This window comes from Ailuropoda melanoleuca, chromosome 15, assembly GCF_002007445.2.
Source record: "Ailuropoda melanoleuca isolate Jingjing chromosome 15, ASM200744v2, whole genome shotgun sequence".
NCBI classification, from domain to species: domain Eukaryota; kingdom Metazoa; phylum Chordata; class Mammalia; order Carnivora; family Ursidae; genus Ailuropoda; species Ailuropoda melanoleuca.
Window position 1 is genome coordinate 52,196,064 of NC_048232.1, and position 16,903 is coordinate 52,212,966.

Genomic DNA, 16,903 nt, shown 5'->3' on the forward strand with positions numbered 1-16,903 from the left:
GATGGTATAAGGCCTAAAACAGTGATAGCTATTTTATGACCAATAGGAGTTGACCAATAACATCACAGAGATGCCAGTCCAGCACTTTGACATTATAAAGCTGCTGAATCAAACTTAAAACCAGTGACCTAGTTTTGTTATGTAAAGAAGAAATGTCTTTGAGTTTAAGCCAATAAACATCAGGGCTTTTCCAACTTGCAAGAGAACACAGTGGGGCTGACAGAATAGTTGTAACCATTTAATCGTACTTCTCTGGGGATTTGGTAAATTTGTCAATGCTTTTCTTAAAATGTGGGTCCTCTGGAATAGGCACTGCTCCAAAAATCTGAGCAGGATCTGCACCAAAGATATGAATGCTATCCATCATTTATATAGCCTAATATGCTGCTAATAATTTTTTTTTAATTGCATTTTGTGGATGTTTAATGTATTTATCTATTGATCACTGGAAAAAATTGCCCATTCTTATCCAGGTAGTGGGGTTTTACCTGACAAGAAAATGTCATTCTTCAATTAAAAAACAAAACAAAACAAGTCATATTAAGTAAAACACTTGGAATCACTTGCTTTGCCTGTTTTTAGCTGTTAGAATGTATTTAAAACTCTTTGAAAATCCACACAGCATTAGATAGTGATGTGTTCCTTTTATACCTTTTAATAAACTCTTTAAAATTATTTACATGGCAATCTAACCTTAATATTTGGAAAATGTTTTACTGCATTAAAGCAACTTATGTCCTTACTATTCTGCTATATCTTGAACATAAGCAGCTTTCTCCCACCTGAGGGCATTGGGCTCTCCACCTGGAAAGTTCTTACCTGGATCCTTACACAGCTGTTTTTCTCACTTTACTCTGGTCTCCACTCAAGTCTCTTTCCAGAGCTGACTTTCCTGACCACCCTACGTAAAATAGCATCTTCTGTCCGCTTCCTGCTTAATTCTTTTAAGCCTTACCTGGCTATTTTTTTCCTTATAGCCATTGTTATGACCTGGAGTTAAATTGATTCACTTTCTCATCAATTACATGAGAATAGGGAATTTCTGTGCTATAATATCCACCTCTCTGAACAATGCCTATTATATCAGAGGTCCTCAAAAAAATAAAAAAACGGGTGTGTGTGTATGTGTGTGTGTGTGTGTGTATCAAACCTCTGTTGAATGAATGTAGAAGGAAAGTTGAAAACCAAAAGATTTGGGCAAGTAACAACCACATACACTTGAAGCCAATTTATGATTAAATAATATCACACTCAAAATGTCTGAAAAAATGGATTCCTTTTTGCTCAGAAGTAGTAAACACACTATGCTATAGGTATTTTTAACATGGAATACAGAGATGAGTTATTTTAAAACATTGAAATAAGCTTTATTAAGATAAATTCTATTGCAGCAGTTAATTTAAAGGCATACCATCACCATTATTCTGAATTTGCTCTAAATAGAGACACATTTAACCATGAATTTGCATCAACCATTGGCCAAGTGTTAATGGTCAGTTGTCTGTCTATGGATAGATACATCTCCTAATACAATTCCGGGCATTTGAGCTTGTCCATTTCTTTCTGTAGGCATAGTATGAACTGATAAAGATTTCATCAGGATAGAGGAGCAAAAGAAGCATACTGAATATTATCAAATCTATAAGATGAGAATATTGTTTGCTTTTTCAAGGAATATTGTAGAGATATATGGTTACTTTTATCATCTCAAGTTATCGCCATAAAAATATGTGTTAGAAAACTTCAGAAAAATAATGCAGTTTGTTGACAAGCCACTTCAGATTTCCTTTCTGTAGAGTTATTTGTGTTCTACTTGTCAGAACATATCAGATATTTCTTTACTTCAATAGAAAAATGCACTTTTAAACATTATTTTCTCATATTCTTCCACTGAAATTTTGAGTGTAAATGTGGTAATGTAATGCACGTTCCTGGCCAGTCTAATGCTTTAGACGTTCCAAATGCAAAAACATGAAGATAAATTAACATGGATAGAGCTAACTGCTATTCATTTTTTCTTCCCAGAGAGATATTTAGAGCATACTTGTTCATTGCAGAGACTGTAAGCACCATGAGAGTAAAATCCATGTGTATCCACAGCATGTTAGAACTATGTCTGACACATGGTAACCACTCAATATATCTTTGTTAAATTTTTTTTTAAAAAATTAGTCTCTATCAATGACCTCCCCTCCAAAAAAGAAGTATAAACCACCATTCACCATTTAGGTAGAACTGATAAATGATTAGTAATACAGTCTTATTTTTGGTCTAAACTATTCCTGTTTTTCTGAACATGGTATTACAAAACAATGAAATGTATCAGCATTAAAATTGTGTAATTGAATGAAGATGTTATGCTTTCCCTTAAGGAAAAACTATACCACTGACCTTCTTTCAAGAGGAACAGAGTAGTTAGAATGGGAATTAGAAATAGAAAATATATGTAGGGGTTCATTCCTTTCAGCATGGAATAATAACGGTTACAGATTTTCTAAAAGCATTATTTCAAAGGAGTCTTTCATGTTAACGATAGTCACAAGTATTTCTTCCTATATTCAGTGGTTAGAACATTACTCTCTTATACAGGAATTTGTACAAGACATATTTGGCTATTGAAGTCCTACATGGTAGTAGGATACGTTCTCATCCCTAGGTAATTTCTACTAATGCAGATATCAATTGTGCTTTCAGACTTTCCGATATTTCACCCTTGTGTGTTTATGGGTAGTGTAGATTGTTTTTGTGTTATAGCCTTTGTTAATGCATGTGCAGATTGCATTGAAAGATCCTGAGAAAATTACTCCATACATCAGCATCAACAGTGCAAATTTTTTTTGCACTGTACAAGCCAATAAAGGAAAAAAAAATAGATGACTAACATTGGTTCTGGAGGGTTGTAGGGCTAGAGCAAATATATTTTTGAATGCTTCTCAAAACTGAGCAACAGAAAAGGTAAATAAAATAGAGATGAAACCAAACACAAACTCTCCCCTCTTCCAACCTTCCAGATTCAGAAACATTTGCAACTTCTGACTTGGCGATTAATTTAGAATCACTTTTGAAATTAGTGAAATTAAAATATTTTCTATGCATGTAATGCTATTCTCTAGCTAACAAAACTTAAATGAAGTTTTCTTTATATAGATGTGTTAAGTGTGAACACAGGAGGTTACATGATAATTGCAAGTTAGTTAATGATTATAGCTGTAACAAATATTCCTTTAAGAAGTTGTAGGGTAACATTTTGCAAGTAAAGATAATTTTATAGCTAACTAGGTTATCAAGGTAAGGCTCTTCTTTCTTACTTAACCATGTATTATCTCTAATGCACACTCACCTCCATGACTACCATCTACCCATCTATCTATCCATCTACCTATTAATATGTGTATTCATTCCTAGGTGCGCCTGGGTAGCGCAGTTGTTAAGCGTCTGCCTTGGGCTCAGGGCGTGATCCTGGCGTTGCGGGATCAAGTCCCACATCGGGCTCCTCGGCTGGGAGCCTGCTTCTTCCTCTCCCACTCTCCCTGCTTGTGTTCCCTCTCTCGCTGGCTGTCTCTATCTCCGTCAAATAAATAAATAAAATCTTAAAAAAATATACGTATTCATTCNTATGTATTTATTCCGAAAGTCTGTATGGTGTGTGCATGTATATGTATATATTCTGTATGTATATGTACATATACACGCACACACACACAAGAATAAAACATGCACAGTTAAGTACAAACACCTAAAATTTAAGATTTATCTAAAGTCTACTAAAATCAGTTTCCTCAATAAAATTTAATTAAAATAATCATCAAAATAGCATCATTTGTGATGAAATTAACAATGCCACGATTATTTTATTCCTCCCATATCAAAAGTGTATGTTAAGAAGTCAATAAGAACAGTTTCCTTGGTTAAAATAGTATGTAATTTTTTTATTATATACCTCTTGCAAATACTTCTTTTACTTTTAAATAATGTAAAATTTGAGATTGTAGTAGATTATGTCTGATGCATTGACTGGGTCTTCCATGTTTATTTATTTTCATGGCATTTGCCTCTTTTTAATAAAGGAGCATAAAAATTATGATATAGAAACAAACTCTTAGGATCATGAGTAATCTGTTATAACTTTACAGAAAATTCAGAATTTTTTTATTTTTGGTTTGAATATCCATAATTCACCAAGTCAATCGGCTCTCACTCCCTGTTAAGATGACAATCCTTGTTAGTCCCCTATCATGTAACTTCCATAATTCACACAATTAACTCTGCCGTTTTTTCATAGACCCTAAAAGGAAAGTAAATGGGTGCCTAATGGGAAAGAGGCTAAGGTTTGAGGGATAGCAGTTATCTACCTGGGATAGATAAAAACTAATGGTATAGAATAAGATATAATATTCTGCAGTCAGGCTCTTCTGACATGGGAAAGGCCTAGAGCATATGCCCATGCGTGGCAAAATGTCTCCTTACCCCTTTTCCTTCCAACTAAGGATCACAAAATTAATTTAATTATGTAAGCTTCACATAAGTCTTTCTGAAAATAGATCTAAATAAATAAATATCATAGGAGATAATTAAAAACATTTTCATGCCTTATAGAATAGCTAACCACTCTGTCGACATCACTTTTTCACCTGCATAGAAAAACCAAGAGCAGAGCTGGCATTGAGTCTGTCTACAAGTCATTGCAGCTCCGCAATTCAACTACACCTCCAAATTGGCAAAGGAGATTTTTATTGAGAGGATGCTGTGTAGAGAAAGGAGACTGACTTGGGTTCTTCGAGAGTTTAGTTCAACATTTATTTAGAATCCTATATATGCCAGGAAATATACTAAATACTAAGAACTGAAGATTGGAGAGCTCCCATTGACTCTTACCTAAATATCTAATGCTAATTGCTTTCTCTTTAATGAAAAGTGTAGTAGGACTTAACTATACATTCCCTCCTGTAATTTGCTGGCTAGTCTCCATTTTTTCTCTCACATAGTTTTTTTTTAAACATCTTTGGAATTCTCTAAATAAATCATTAATTTATGATTTTATAAGATTGTTTTTATGGTCATTTTAAGAAATAATACTTTTATCAGAATTAGACGGTTGGTTCTTACTTATGGAAACATCTTTCTTAGTATCCATCCCCTTTGGTCTTTTTTATTTATCAATTTGGTTTTATCCATTAATGGGGGAATCTAGAGTCTAATATTCTGAAACAATCACTTCATATTGTCTTTCAGAATTGAAATCCCATTCTATTCTTTGAACTTCTTACCATGCACAGCTCCTACACATCTAAGAACTAACTTCTAAAATGTCTTACCTGAAGTTTATTGTTGTTGTCATTTTAATTTCTAGAGCTTTTGAAATTCAAGTGCTGTTCATTTAAAGAGTTGAGAGTATAGCTATTTGAGTTATCATTGACTTTGTGTTTTCAAGTCATCACGTATCATCTTTTAGCCAATCCTCATGGTATTTAGCTCTTAACTTAGACATTCACTCAAATTTTGTAGGCTCTAATTAAGAGAAGATGTATCTCTAAACTTCCATGACCTCACAGTTTTATTTCCTGCCTAATATAATTTTATGTGAATTATGTAGATGTTTGGAGTTAAAATTTATAAGACAAATGTTTTGTACTTCTTATAAACATATCCTCAAGGTAATCTTATAATATTAAATCCTCACATGTAGATGAAACTGTTAGGTTGATTTGGGATTCTTTTGTTTAATATAGGAATAATGATATTCAGCAAAAGTTCCAGAAGTACTGATTAATTTTTAAAAGGTTACATGTTGAACATTTTTTGGAAAAGCTTCTATTTTTAAGGCTTCTTGTTCTTCTAAGATTAAATATATCCAATTACCTTTTTTTGGTGAAGATTTTTTGTAAAGATTTTATTTGTTTATTCAAGAGAGAGAGATAGCAAGAAAAAACACAAGCCGGTGGGGGGTTGGGGGGTGGGGGTTCGAGGGAGAAGCCGGCTCCGTGATGAGAAGGGAAGCCAGCCCAAGGAGAATGAGTGGGGTGGGGGAAGAGGGAGAGGGAGAGGAAGAAGCAGACTCCCTGCTGATCAGGGAGCTGGAAGTGAGGCTGTGTCCCAGCAACGGGGGGATCATGACCTGAACCAAGACAGACGCTTAACTGACTGAGCCACGCAGGCACCCTGCATTACTTCNGACTCCCTGCTGATCAGAGAGCTGGAAGTGAGGCTGTGTCCCAGCAACGGGGGGATCATGACCTGAACCAAGGCAGACGCTTAACTGACTGAGCCACGCAGGCACCCCTCGATTACTTTTTGAAACCAAAGACACCTCAATAAGTTGGCTAATCTAATTGCTTCCTTATGCTAAGTATTGTGTTATCCCATTTTACAGATGAAGCAATTAAGATTACTTATTTGAAGTGCTTCAGGGGATACACATGGAATAAGTGTTAGCAAAACAGCTAGAAAATAGATTTTCTACCTTGTCAAAATCCATTCTAACACTATAGAGACTTTGTTGCTAGGAGAAAACAGGATTCAGGCTAGACCCCCGGCTCCGTGATGAGAAGGGAAGCCAGCCCAAGGAGAATGAGTGGGGTGGGGGAAGAGGGAGAGGGAGAGGAAGAAGCAGACTCCCTGCTGATCAGAGAGCTGGAAGTGAGGCTGTGTCCCAGCAACGGGGGGATCATGACCTGAACCAAGGCAGACGCTTAACTGACTGAGCCACGCAGGCACCCCTCGATTACTTTTTGAAACCAAAGACACCTCAATAAGTTGGCTAATCTAATTGCTTCCTTATGCTAAGTATTGTGTTATCCCATTTTACAGATGAAGCAATTAAGATTCCTTATTTGAAGTGCTTCAGGGGATACACATGGAATAAGTGTTAGCAAAACAGCTAGAAAATAGATTTTCTACCTTGTCAAAATCCATTCTAACACTATAGAGACTTTGTTGCTAGGAGAAAACAGGATTCAGGCTAGACCCCGGCTCCACCACTTACTAACACCAAAAAAAGTTTTAACGACTACTTCACCATGCCCTTGAAAATCTGAATGTGATAAATATATGCAATCTGCTAAATGCAGCTTATTAAATAGCAGTTATAATTATTTTTTTAAATCCTGCTGCTTCTCCGGAAATAGGCATATAACCTTCCACAAAGACTCTCTGAAGAGGGCAGTTTTCATGTGAATACCAAGGTCTAGGGTATCTATGAACCAATGTGTATTGTTTTTACTCTTACACTCTACATTTATCAACTAGAAAGAGATAAAGATGTTATCTTGAGAACAAGTTTAACATAAGAAATTGCTTATTTTCTTTTTTATCTCTATGATTGTTCCCTATATGGATGTTAAATAGAGAAGACCCAGGACCACTCCCTAGTTGTGGTTTTGTCATGGCTGGCCTTGAACTTCTGGCTTGGTACCTTCCTGCAGTGCTAAACTAAACTCAGAATACAGCACATCACTAAAGCTGAGGCACTCAGCATAGAACTCTAATGATAATTTCATACCCTATCCCAACATCCCACTTATTTGTTCCATGGTACTTTGCTGGGTTTGAATTTGCATCAAGCCAAGGTTTAAATAAATCAAATTTTCTCCTTCAGCCTTAAATGTGTATATAGAATTGCTTCTACACTTTCCCCACCCAACCTCAAAAACTGGGAAATGTGAGCCAACTTATTTTCATTTCTTGTCGCCTCATCAACACCGTCTGTCTCATCAGGAAATGTGCATTTTTTATAGCTACGTTGGAGCCCTTTGTAAAGATATTTAGTTGGCTTCTGCTTTTTGTAAAGCAGGCAATTTTGTATCTACTTTATTTAAATATTCACAGTCTCCAATTGTTGGAGTACTAGAATTTGTATAGAAATAAAAATTCTGAAAATAATCTAGTTCTTTTTTATTCTCTCTCAGACCTTCCTCCTCTTTTCTACCCCATCCTTCCCACAGAGACACTATTTCTGCCATCACTGACACGGCAGCTTTCTCATAGAGGTATTGCAATCATTAGTCTTGGATCAATACAGAATTTTAAGAAATATTCTGCTCTGGTCTAACAAAGCTGAGAAAGTGGTCCCTGTTCACCTCTTCTGTGGATCAAACTCAAATGACAATCTTATTTCAGGTCATAGCTTCCCATGCCTTTAAGGCTAGTCCACTAGCCTTTCTATTTAAATAACAGGGTACCTTTCATCCCCATGATAGGTCTTTAGCACTTCTTCCCAAAAATGCCTAGGGAAATAGGCTGATGAGAAGAAAACAAGGTAGGGGCTTCATGGATCACCAACCATGCTTGATATGTCCGAGAAGTCATTTTTGGTAGCTGCCAATCAGCCTTCCATTTAATTTTCTGACCTCAAAGTGTATCCTGCCCATCTCCATCCACTGACAAGTTTTTATTGAGCATCTAACTCATTTTAGGGATCACCTTATTTTAGGGAAACACTAATGCAAAGCCCATGGCCACTTCCAGTTGTCAACTCAAAATCAGCATAGATGGAACTGAGGAAAATAAAAAGATCACATAGAAGTGAGAGCTAAATTATGTCTTATAGAACGTAAATGCTCAACAAGCTTGTAGAACAGAAAATGCATGAGGAAACCAGTGTTAAGTTATCGAAGGCTTCATGGAGGTATAAGCAATTGTGCCTGGTGGATCTTGAATTAAATAGCTCTTCATGGAATTAAATATAGATCCTAAGAGTTACTTCAGCTTTCTTTTCTCTAAGATGGACAGTCCCAATTCTATGACCTTGTGGTAAAAGAACATTTATATAAACTCCTGCCATTTATGGCTTCTTTGGGACGCTCTCCACTTCTGTTTCCTTGAGGACTCTCAAGGTGGAAGCAGGGAGTGTGTATAGTCACTCTGATAATAATAAAAAGAACAAATAAAGATCTCTACATCTGCATGCCTGTATCAATAGTACACATAAATGTCACTTCTACCATCAAAACCATAAATCACCTGCATTCTCTCTTCTATATTAAAGTCTCTTTCAATGGGATTTATTTTCCATTACTTGAATCGATGCATAGCTCTTTCATTCATCTTCTCTATTTCTCCCCATTTCTCTTCATTTAAAACTCATAGAAGGCTATTCTCTTCTACGAAAATGTTCACAGTTGCCCATTTTAATAAACAGAACCATATACAGAAATACTTAGATCTGGAAGGCACCTTGGAGAATCACCTTTTTCCACTGTCTCATTTCACAGCTGATAAAATTAGATTAAGTGATTTGTTTAAAGTCACACATTAGAAAGAGGCAGAAGCAGACTAGGATTCTATGACACTAAATTTTACTTTTGTCAATATATAATTATTTATTCAGCAAACATTTATTCATGTGACAGGCACTATTCTAGGGGTTGAAAGCCAATAGGGGCCCCCACAGGCATAATTCTGCTTCTCTACACTCCCAATTCTGCAGGATTCATTCTCGCTTAGGTGTGCTGTGAGTTTCTGCTATACCTTTTATTTTAATAGTTTTATTTCTTCATGCTTTGATAGTGTCCTTATCTTTACTCATTCCCAGTTAACTTCCCAAGCTTCTCATTTAATTAATTCCCATCCTCCTTTTCAAGATATCAACTGGCTCTCCTGACTTAGCACCATTCTGCCTCATTATCAGCCCCCTATTCTCAAATAATTATTTTGAATATAATGAAAATGTTACACATGGTTGAACCCAATATGTCATTATTGTAACTCACTGCCAACAAATGTTTTCATATGTTTCGACTTGTGTAATAAAGTGTCACAACAGAAAACTGAGCAGACCCTTCATCCCTGTCCCCCTTTTCCAATCTGTGTTGGTAAACATTTGCTTCTATCATTATGAGGACAGGCTTGTAAAATTAAACCTCCTAAGTGGATGTCAATGGTTAGACACAAAAAAATAAAAAAACAGAAACATTCCTTTGTTCTCCCTATGGGGCAAAATATTTTGTCCTTCTACCTTTCTTTCAAGAAAAGTCCATATTCTGTGTTATTGACTTCCTACCATTCCTACCAGCAGCACCACAGGTACCAATAGTGACTGCATTTATTTATAGAACATTTGTTTACTCTATTAATTGGTGCATTGCCTTTCTTTTATTGCCTAATACTCTCCATTTTCCAGATAAATGCTACTATCTTTTACAGATACATGTAGAATGAAATAATCCTGTGCTTAATGAACAAAATAAAATAGCCACAGTTCAATGAAATATTTTGTAAAGATACTGAAGAATGGCACTTTATTTTTATTTTTTAAAGGTAGTTTTATAATCTTTTTTGATAATGACTGTTTTACTCTTTCACAAAAACTCTCAAAAAAAAGTTGCAAGGATAGAAGTTGTTCTCATATGTCCTTTACCGAGGTTAACCAATTGTTAAGATTTTGTTCTGAATCATTTTCTATGCCTATATTATTATAAATATTATATCTATTCTATTATATACGTGTGTATATATACATAGTTCATATATTTTTCCTTATCATTTAGGATTAGTTGGAGACCTGGTGTGCCTTATCCTAAATATTTTAGTGTATAATTCCTAAGAGCAGGACATTTTTTTTACACAGAACAGTTATCAAACACAGGCAATATACTATTGATGTAAAACCATTGTCTAATTCATAGCTCATTGTCAGATTTCATCTACTGTCAGAATAATGTTCTTTATAGCTAATCGTTTTTGTCCTATTAGCCCAGGATCTAATCTAGAATGACGTGATACATTTAAGTGTCATGCAATGCTTTATTTTAGCGTTTAAAATCTTACACTCAGTCACTAATGACCTTGATAGTGTTTCTTTTTAAAGTAATCTCTGCTTGCTGACTGCTATTCCAAGAATAAGAATTTAAGCCAAAAGATGTCTAATAAAATCCCTTAGGATTAGTGATATCTGTGTTGAGGAAATGACACTTCAACTTTGTAACTATGTTCTAACCGCAAGTTTTGGCATTTCAGTAGGAAGAAGTCCAAGGAAAAGAACTCTGAGTTTATCCATAATTTGCAGTCTTGAGATTTAAAACATGGGATAGGGATTTTGATATATCCCAGTCGACCTGGGGCAAAGGGATAATGTTTACAAACAGCCGTGTTGCAAGGATTCACAGCGCATACTTTAAATCCAACCCTAAATAAATATTTAGGTTAGTGATATGTTAGTAAAAGCTCCATTAAAACCAATATTTTCATGAAAATGAAATATATGAGATATTTTAAACCAAGTTTGGATACAAACATTAGCTATTTGTCATTCTTGAAACTGAGTCCTTTTGAAAAAAATACAGCTGTGCATTTTTAAATATTCAACATTAAAATGAATACAAATAGTGCCCTCCTCCCACAAAACAAGTCAAGGGTTTATAATATTTATGCCTAAAGCATACAATATTTTGCTTAATTCTATAAATAGAATTATGATTAGGGCCGCAAGGTACAACAGTTTAATTTCTAGCTGTTCTCAAGCAAAAGTAATCCCTACATCTCAGTTATTTTCTTTTTTCTCCATGTCAGGCCTGCTTCTAAAACTGTATTAAAAAACATGAAAGAGTCATCAGATTTATTGACTATGAATGCTCATACTGTTTTGTGAAAAATACATAAATCTATCTAAAAAGGTTCACTTTTTTTGAAGTATCGGATAAACACACAAAAGTACCAAGTCTCAGTACCAGGAAACGGTATGAATCAGACCTACAGATACCAATTACGTTACTGAAAAGCCAGACAGTTGGAGGAAAGTGCAAAATCATCCCATGCTATTTTCACTTTTTTCTTCTAAAATAAAGATGTTTATACATGCAAGAGACAGAAATTAGCTACCAGAAAAATACGACACACATCCATATTCAGTGCATAGACGAAAAGTAAAATAGTTGTCTGTCCCCCACAGTAGAACAGGCTTGCCCATCCATCCTTGTGATAGACGTGAGTGCAAAACCAAAATGAAATCAAATCCCTGCAGATGGCTCATAAGTCACAAAAACTCTTTAATCCTTTCACTGCGTCCCTTTGGGAAACCAACCCCTTGGTAAGTCTTAATGTACAATAAATACAATGTCAAATATTCTCTTATTTTTTTAGTAGAAAACCTTCATTTAGTACAGCAAGCACCCTCGCCCCCATTGTTTCTTGTAAAGAGCTCGGTGTCACTCTGGTTCCTTAGTATGTGCACTCATAGAATTTGGTTATAGTTTTTGCTTTAATAAGAAAAGTGTCGGTACACGGAAACTATATAGAGAAATCTTATCTAAAATTGATTGTGGCTCAAAGTCGTATTTTAAGAGTCAGCCAGGCAAATCTAAATGCATTTTTACAATGCTCTTTCTAATGGTTTTTAATAGAAAACAGTTGAGTTTCAAGCAGAAATAAAATGAGAGCAGACCTTGGAGGCTTAACCATTGAACAGATGCAGTAAATGCAGCTTTAGAAATATAGCTGTCACTTCAGATCTTTTATGCTGAGTACCTATATAAGCCAATTGCCAGAACTGCTAGCATTATAATATTTTTGTAGTTCTGAATCTAGACACTGTAAGAACTCCTAAAAACAGAGTAGCATGCCTATTATGAACCTATTTCTAAATATTTCATTCTTTTTTGGTTCATTCTACCTAAATTTTTTGAAGACTAAAACTGATGAGAACTTATATAAAAATGTTCTTGTCTCTAGCACTGTGAAATTTTTCATTTGTGAGTTGCTAACTTGTCAAATCAAATCAGATATTCTTGACAATTTTATTACATTAAAGCAATTCCTGATATCGACTCGGGAAGGATTTCATTTTCTTACTCCCTAACCTATAAGTTGTACTTTTTTTTTTTAATGCTGTGAAATGAGATTATTTTTCTCTTTACCCCTGATGGAGGATGTGTGTGTGTATGTGTATACATACACTTGACCCTTGAACAACACGTGTTTGAACTGCATGGATCCACTTAAATCTGTGGATTTTTTTTTTATATACAATACTGTACTGTCCATGTTTTTTCTTAACATTTTCTTTTCTCTAGCTTACTTTATTCTAAGAATGCAGTATATAATATACAAAATATGTATTAATCAACTCTTTATGTTATTGGGAAGGCTTCTGGTCAACAGTAGGCTGTTAGTAGTCAAGTTTGGGGGGAATAGAAAGTTACACGAGGATTTCTAATTGCAAGGGAGGGGTCAGTGCCCTTTACCCCCACATTGTTCAAGGGTGAACTGTAATCATATCAATACTAAATAAGGAACTTAATTGAATAATAACTACATGATTCTTTTTTAATAATGTAATAGTCTCAACAATGTCTACCTAGATTAGTATTATTTCATTTTTCAAGTTGAAAAACTATACTACAAGGAACCATAATTAACTTGTCACAAAAATCAGTGTATAAACTACTCGCAGAATCTTCATCTTTAGCTCTTCTAACCAAAGTTAAAATCCCTAACTATCTATCATGAACTATGTATACTAAATATACATGACATTATATTGTATTGGATATATATCTCAAGGTTTCTAAGTGGAAACATTACATAATAAAAGTAATCAGTTATAATTGTAACAATCTGAAATGATACTGAACTATGCAGTCAACTAACCAGTGCATATGTTGTTTTCATTTTAGAGAAAAAGAATCTGAAAGAACAAAATACCCCAGAATTCCTAACAGAACAGTAAGTACTTTCATGATACAATGATATTACTAGAGCTTCTATAAAATGAGACAATCTTAACAAACTTGTTTTATAGAAACATTCACCTTTCTAAGAGAAGAGATTAGTACAGTAAGCAAATGGAGCCTTCTAAAACTCAATCCCAATTTACTGGAGTAAACTGAAAATCATTTATCCTATAATCCTCTTAAATAAGAGGCCACAGTAATCCTTGTGATACATCTATGTGGCAGAAATGTTTATGTCAATTCCACCATATTTTTTGACTAGGATCATATCATTTTAAATTCTAAAGAAGAAAAAAATAAGTAAAATTTAATCAAAGTGCCTCGCGTTCTGTGTGTATGCTAGAAAATGTATTCATTTTGAACAAAATTTGAAACAGAATCAAGATGCTTTGTTTATAGTCATTAAATTAGAATTATCAAGAAAAACAGCAACCATCTGTAGGCTTTAAATCTACAGTTTAATCTCATTAGTACATTTCTTTCTAATCTTCTCACAACTAAACTATGACATGTATTTCTTTACATAGCTATTAATTGATAGTAATAATTGTTTTCCTAAATATGTTTTTGTGAAACAAAGTTAAAATTTTTGATACCATGCCTTAAGATAGAATTGGTAACATTAAAATGATTTCCTAGGTGGAAACAATTATAAATTTTAAATACATGAATATCAAAAATAATAAAGGTGGAAAAGTCCATGTTGATGAACCATGTTATGTCATTTTCATGCCATGGTTGTTTTGAAATGAGTTTGCAGATTCACTTCCAGATTGAATTTTTGAATGACAGAATCATGCATATTTGTTTTACAGTCTTTATACAAGAACCAGGTAATATTTACCATACCCCCTGACAATTTCTTCGCCATCTTGTAATTTCACTGTGAAAAGCCATCAATGGCTGTTTTTTCTGATCTATTTTTAAGTAATTTTGTCTATTATTCAGGTGTGACTTATATAAGTTGCCTGATTTGAATTGTACTTTTCATAATTATATTAAAATACAATTTAGTATGGCATCCTTTAGAGAGAATTGATTCAAGGAATGAGGTCTTCTGCTCGTTGGAATAATCCTAGAGAAAATAACATATCTATTTCCAAGGAAGAAATCATGCATTTTCTTGGTGTGTTTTGTGCTTTGTGGTAGTTTTTCCTTTTAGCCTTTGTCTTTTATTTAACAAGGACATTCTAAATGACTCATAAATAACTGTAAGGAAAAATGACTAACTCAAATCCAAATTTAAAAAGTGTAATTTATGTGTTAATGATTTTATAAAATATTTACAAAGAGAAATACTCTGAATTAAAATGATATTGTCAAAACATTATAAGTGTCTTAACACAGGTCTTACCTTCCAAAGAGTTCATGAATTAGATGTGTTAGTTCATAAAGTATGATATAAAGTGAAGACACTGGATAATACAGTGACTATTTTGCTTGTCTTTATAGAATATGTGTTTGTGTTGCAAGCTCATGAATAATAAGTTTGTATGATTTGTATTTAAATCAGGCCTTATTAATTAAAAATTTTTAGCATAGGAAAGCCATACAAACCTATAATTTTGCCTCAAAGCCCATAGCTTAAGAACAATTTGGTAACTGATTAGAATATCACTAATGATCTTTAAAGCACACTGCACTTAGATTTCACAAAAGTTTTTGTGCTTAAGAAAGATAAGAAAATAAAATAAGTCAAGCAGAGAAAGACAATTATCATATGGTTTCACTCATTTATGGAACATAAGAAATAGGAAGATTGGTAGGAAGGAAGGGAAGAATGAAGGGGGGGTAAACAGAAGGGGGAATGAACGATGAGAGACTGTGGCCTCTGGGAAACAAACTGAGGGCTTCAGAGGGGAGGGGGGTGGGGGATTGGGTTAGCCCGGTGATGGGTATTAAGGAGGGCACATATTGCAATGGTGCACTGGGTGTTATACGCAAATAATGAATCATGGAACATTGCATCAAAAACTGGGGATGTACTGTATGGTGACTGATATAACAAAATGAAAATTATTAAAAAAAAGATAAGAAAATAAGGAAAGGACAATGGAAAATTATATTTTAAAGTACTAATTTTCCTCTGGATGACTGAACACTCAGTGGTACTTTCAAGTACTCTAAGGGACAGTTCTCTATAGACTGAATACGCTGGATAATAATAATAACAAAGAGGATGCATTAAAAAAACATTCAGATGCTCAGGCATGCTTCTCAGAAACTATTCACATTATCTTAGATCTGCTAACCCTCTTTAAATACTACTGGGAGTTGATGTTCTCACTCAAACCATGATTAACAATCTCTCTTTCCTGGCATACCAAATAGAACAAGAAGTTTTCAGGAGAAGTGTCCTAAGAGAAAACAGATTTTAACTAGGAAAGTGTTTTGTGATTCACTAGTAAATAAATGTTATTTGCTAATGCCCCTCACAACTTTCAGCTAGTCATACCATTCTCTCTTCGAAGTAACAAATTCTTATCATCAAAAAGTATAGGGGTGTGTGTGTGTCATATTAGCATGGAGTTAAGAAAAAAATGTATCTGTCTAGTGTAGTATATTCATTTTATAGACATTACCTCTTCTAATATCCTCATTTATAAAGGGCCAGATTAGTCGACTCATTTACCCAAGCTCTCCTACCTAATGACAGAATCAAGAAGAATTCTGGCTTACCTAACTACCCACTTTTTTTTTTCTATCATATTAACTGAAAGTACTCCTGTAAAAACTGTGGTCTCAGATTGGTTCAAGAAGCTTGTTCTCAAATCTTAAATTTTTTCAATCAAAACACTAATCCAATTTTAAACTGTCTCTATCTGCCTAAAACTTTATTTTGATAACTCATTAGAATGATGTTCATGGTGGAAAGAATTATATACACAGAGAGAATCTAAGTTCGAGTCTTGGCTTCACCCAACGCCTCTCATAGTGAGTAGTCCTGGAGCATACAGGGAGATCACAGCTGAAAAACTACCAAATAATAATAATAATAACAACAGCAACAACAACAATACACACATACAATCTGCCATCAGCAACAGTTCAACAATTACCTCTTTGATTCTCTGTTTTCTTATCTGGCTAACAGAAAAAAAAAATGTCAAGTCTACTTTCCAAGACTTTCTGAGATCAAATTAGATATATGAGTGTAGTGATGTTTAATTACAGATTTTGGTTATTATATGGAAAACCTTTTATTACTGTAAAATGAACTTCCTTTTCTATGAAAATTT

The 16,903-nt window shown here is 34.2% G+C and overlaps 1 protein-coding gene across 3 annotated transcripts in view; it reads left to right on the plus strand.

The window, feature by feature from the left end:
* SYT1 (synaptotagmin 1) overlaps window positions 1-16,903 on the plus strand; it is a 567,865-nt gene that overhangs the window by 185,803 nt on the left and 365,159 nt on the right. For all 3 annotated transcript variants that reach the window (XM_019797023.2, XM_011221755.3, XM_011221754.3), the window contains one exon: window positions 13,608-13,656. The gene's annotated coding sequence lies outside the window, so the exon portion shown is untranslated. The remainder of the gene's footprint in view (window positions 1-13,607; window positions 13,657-16,903) is intronic.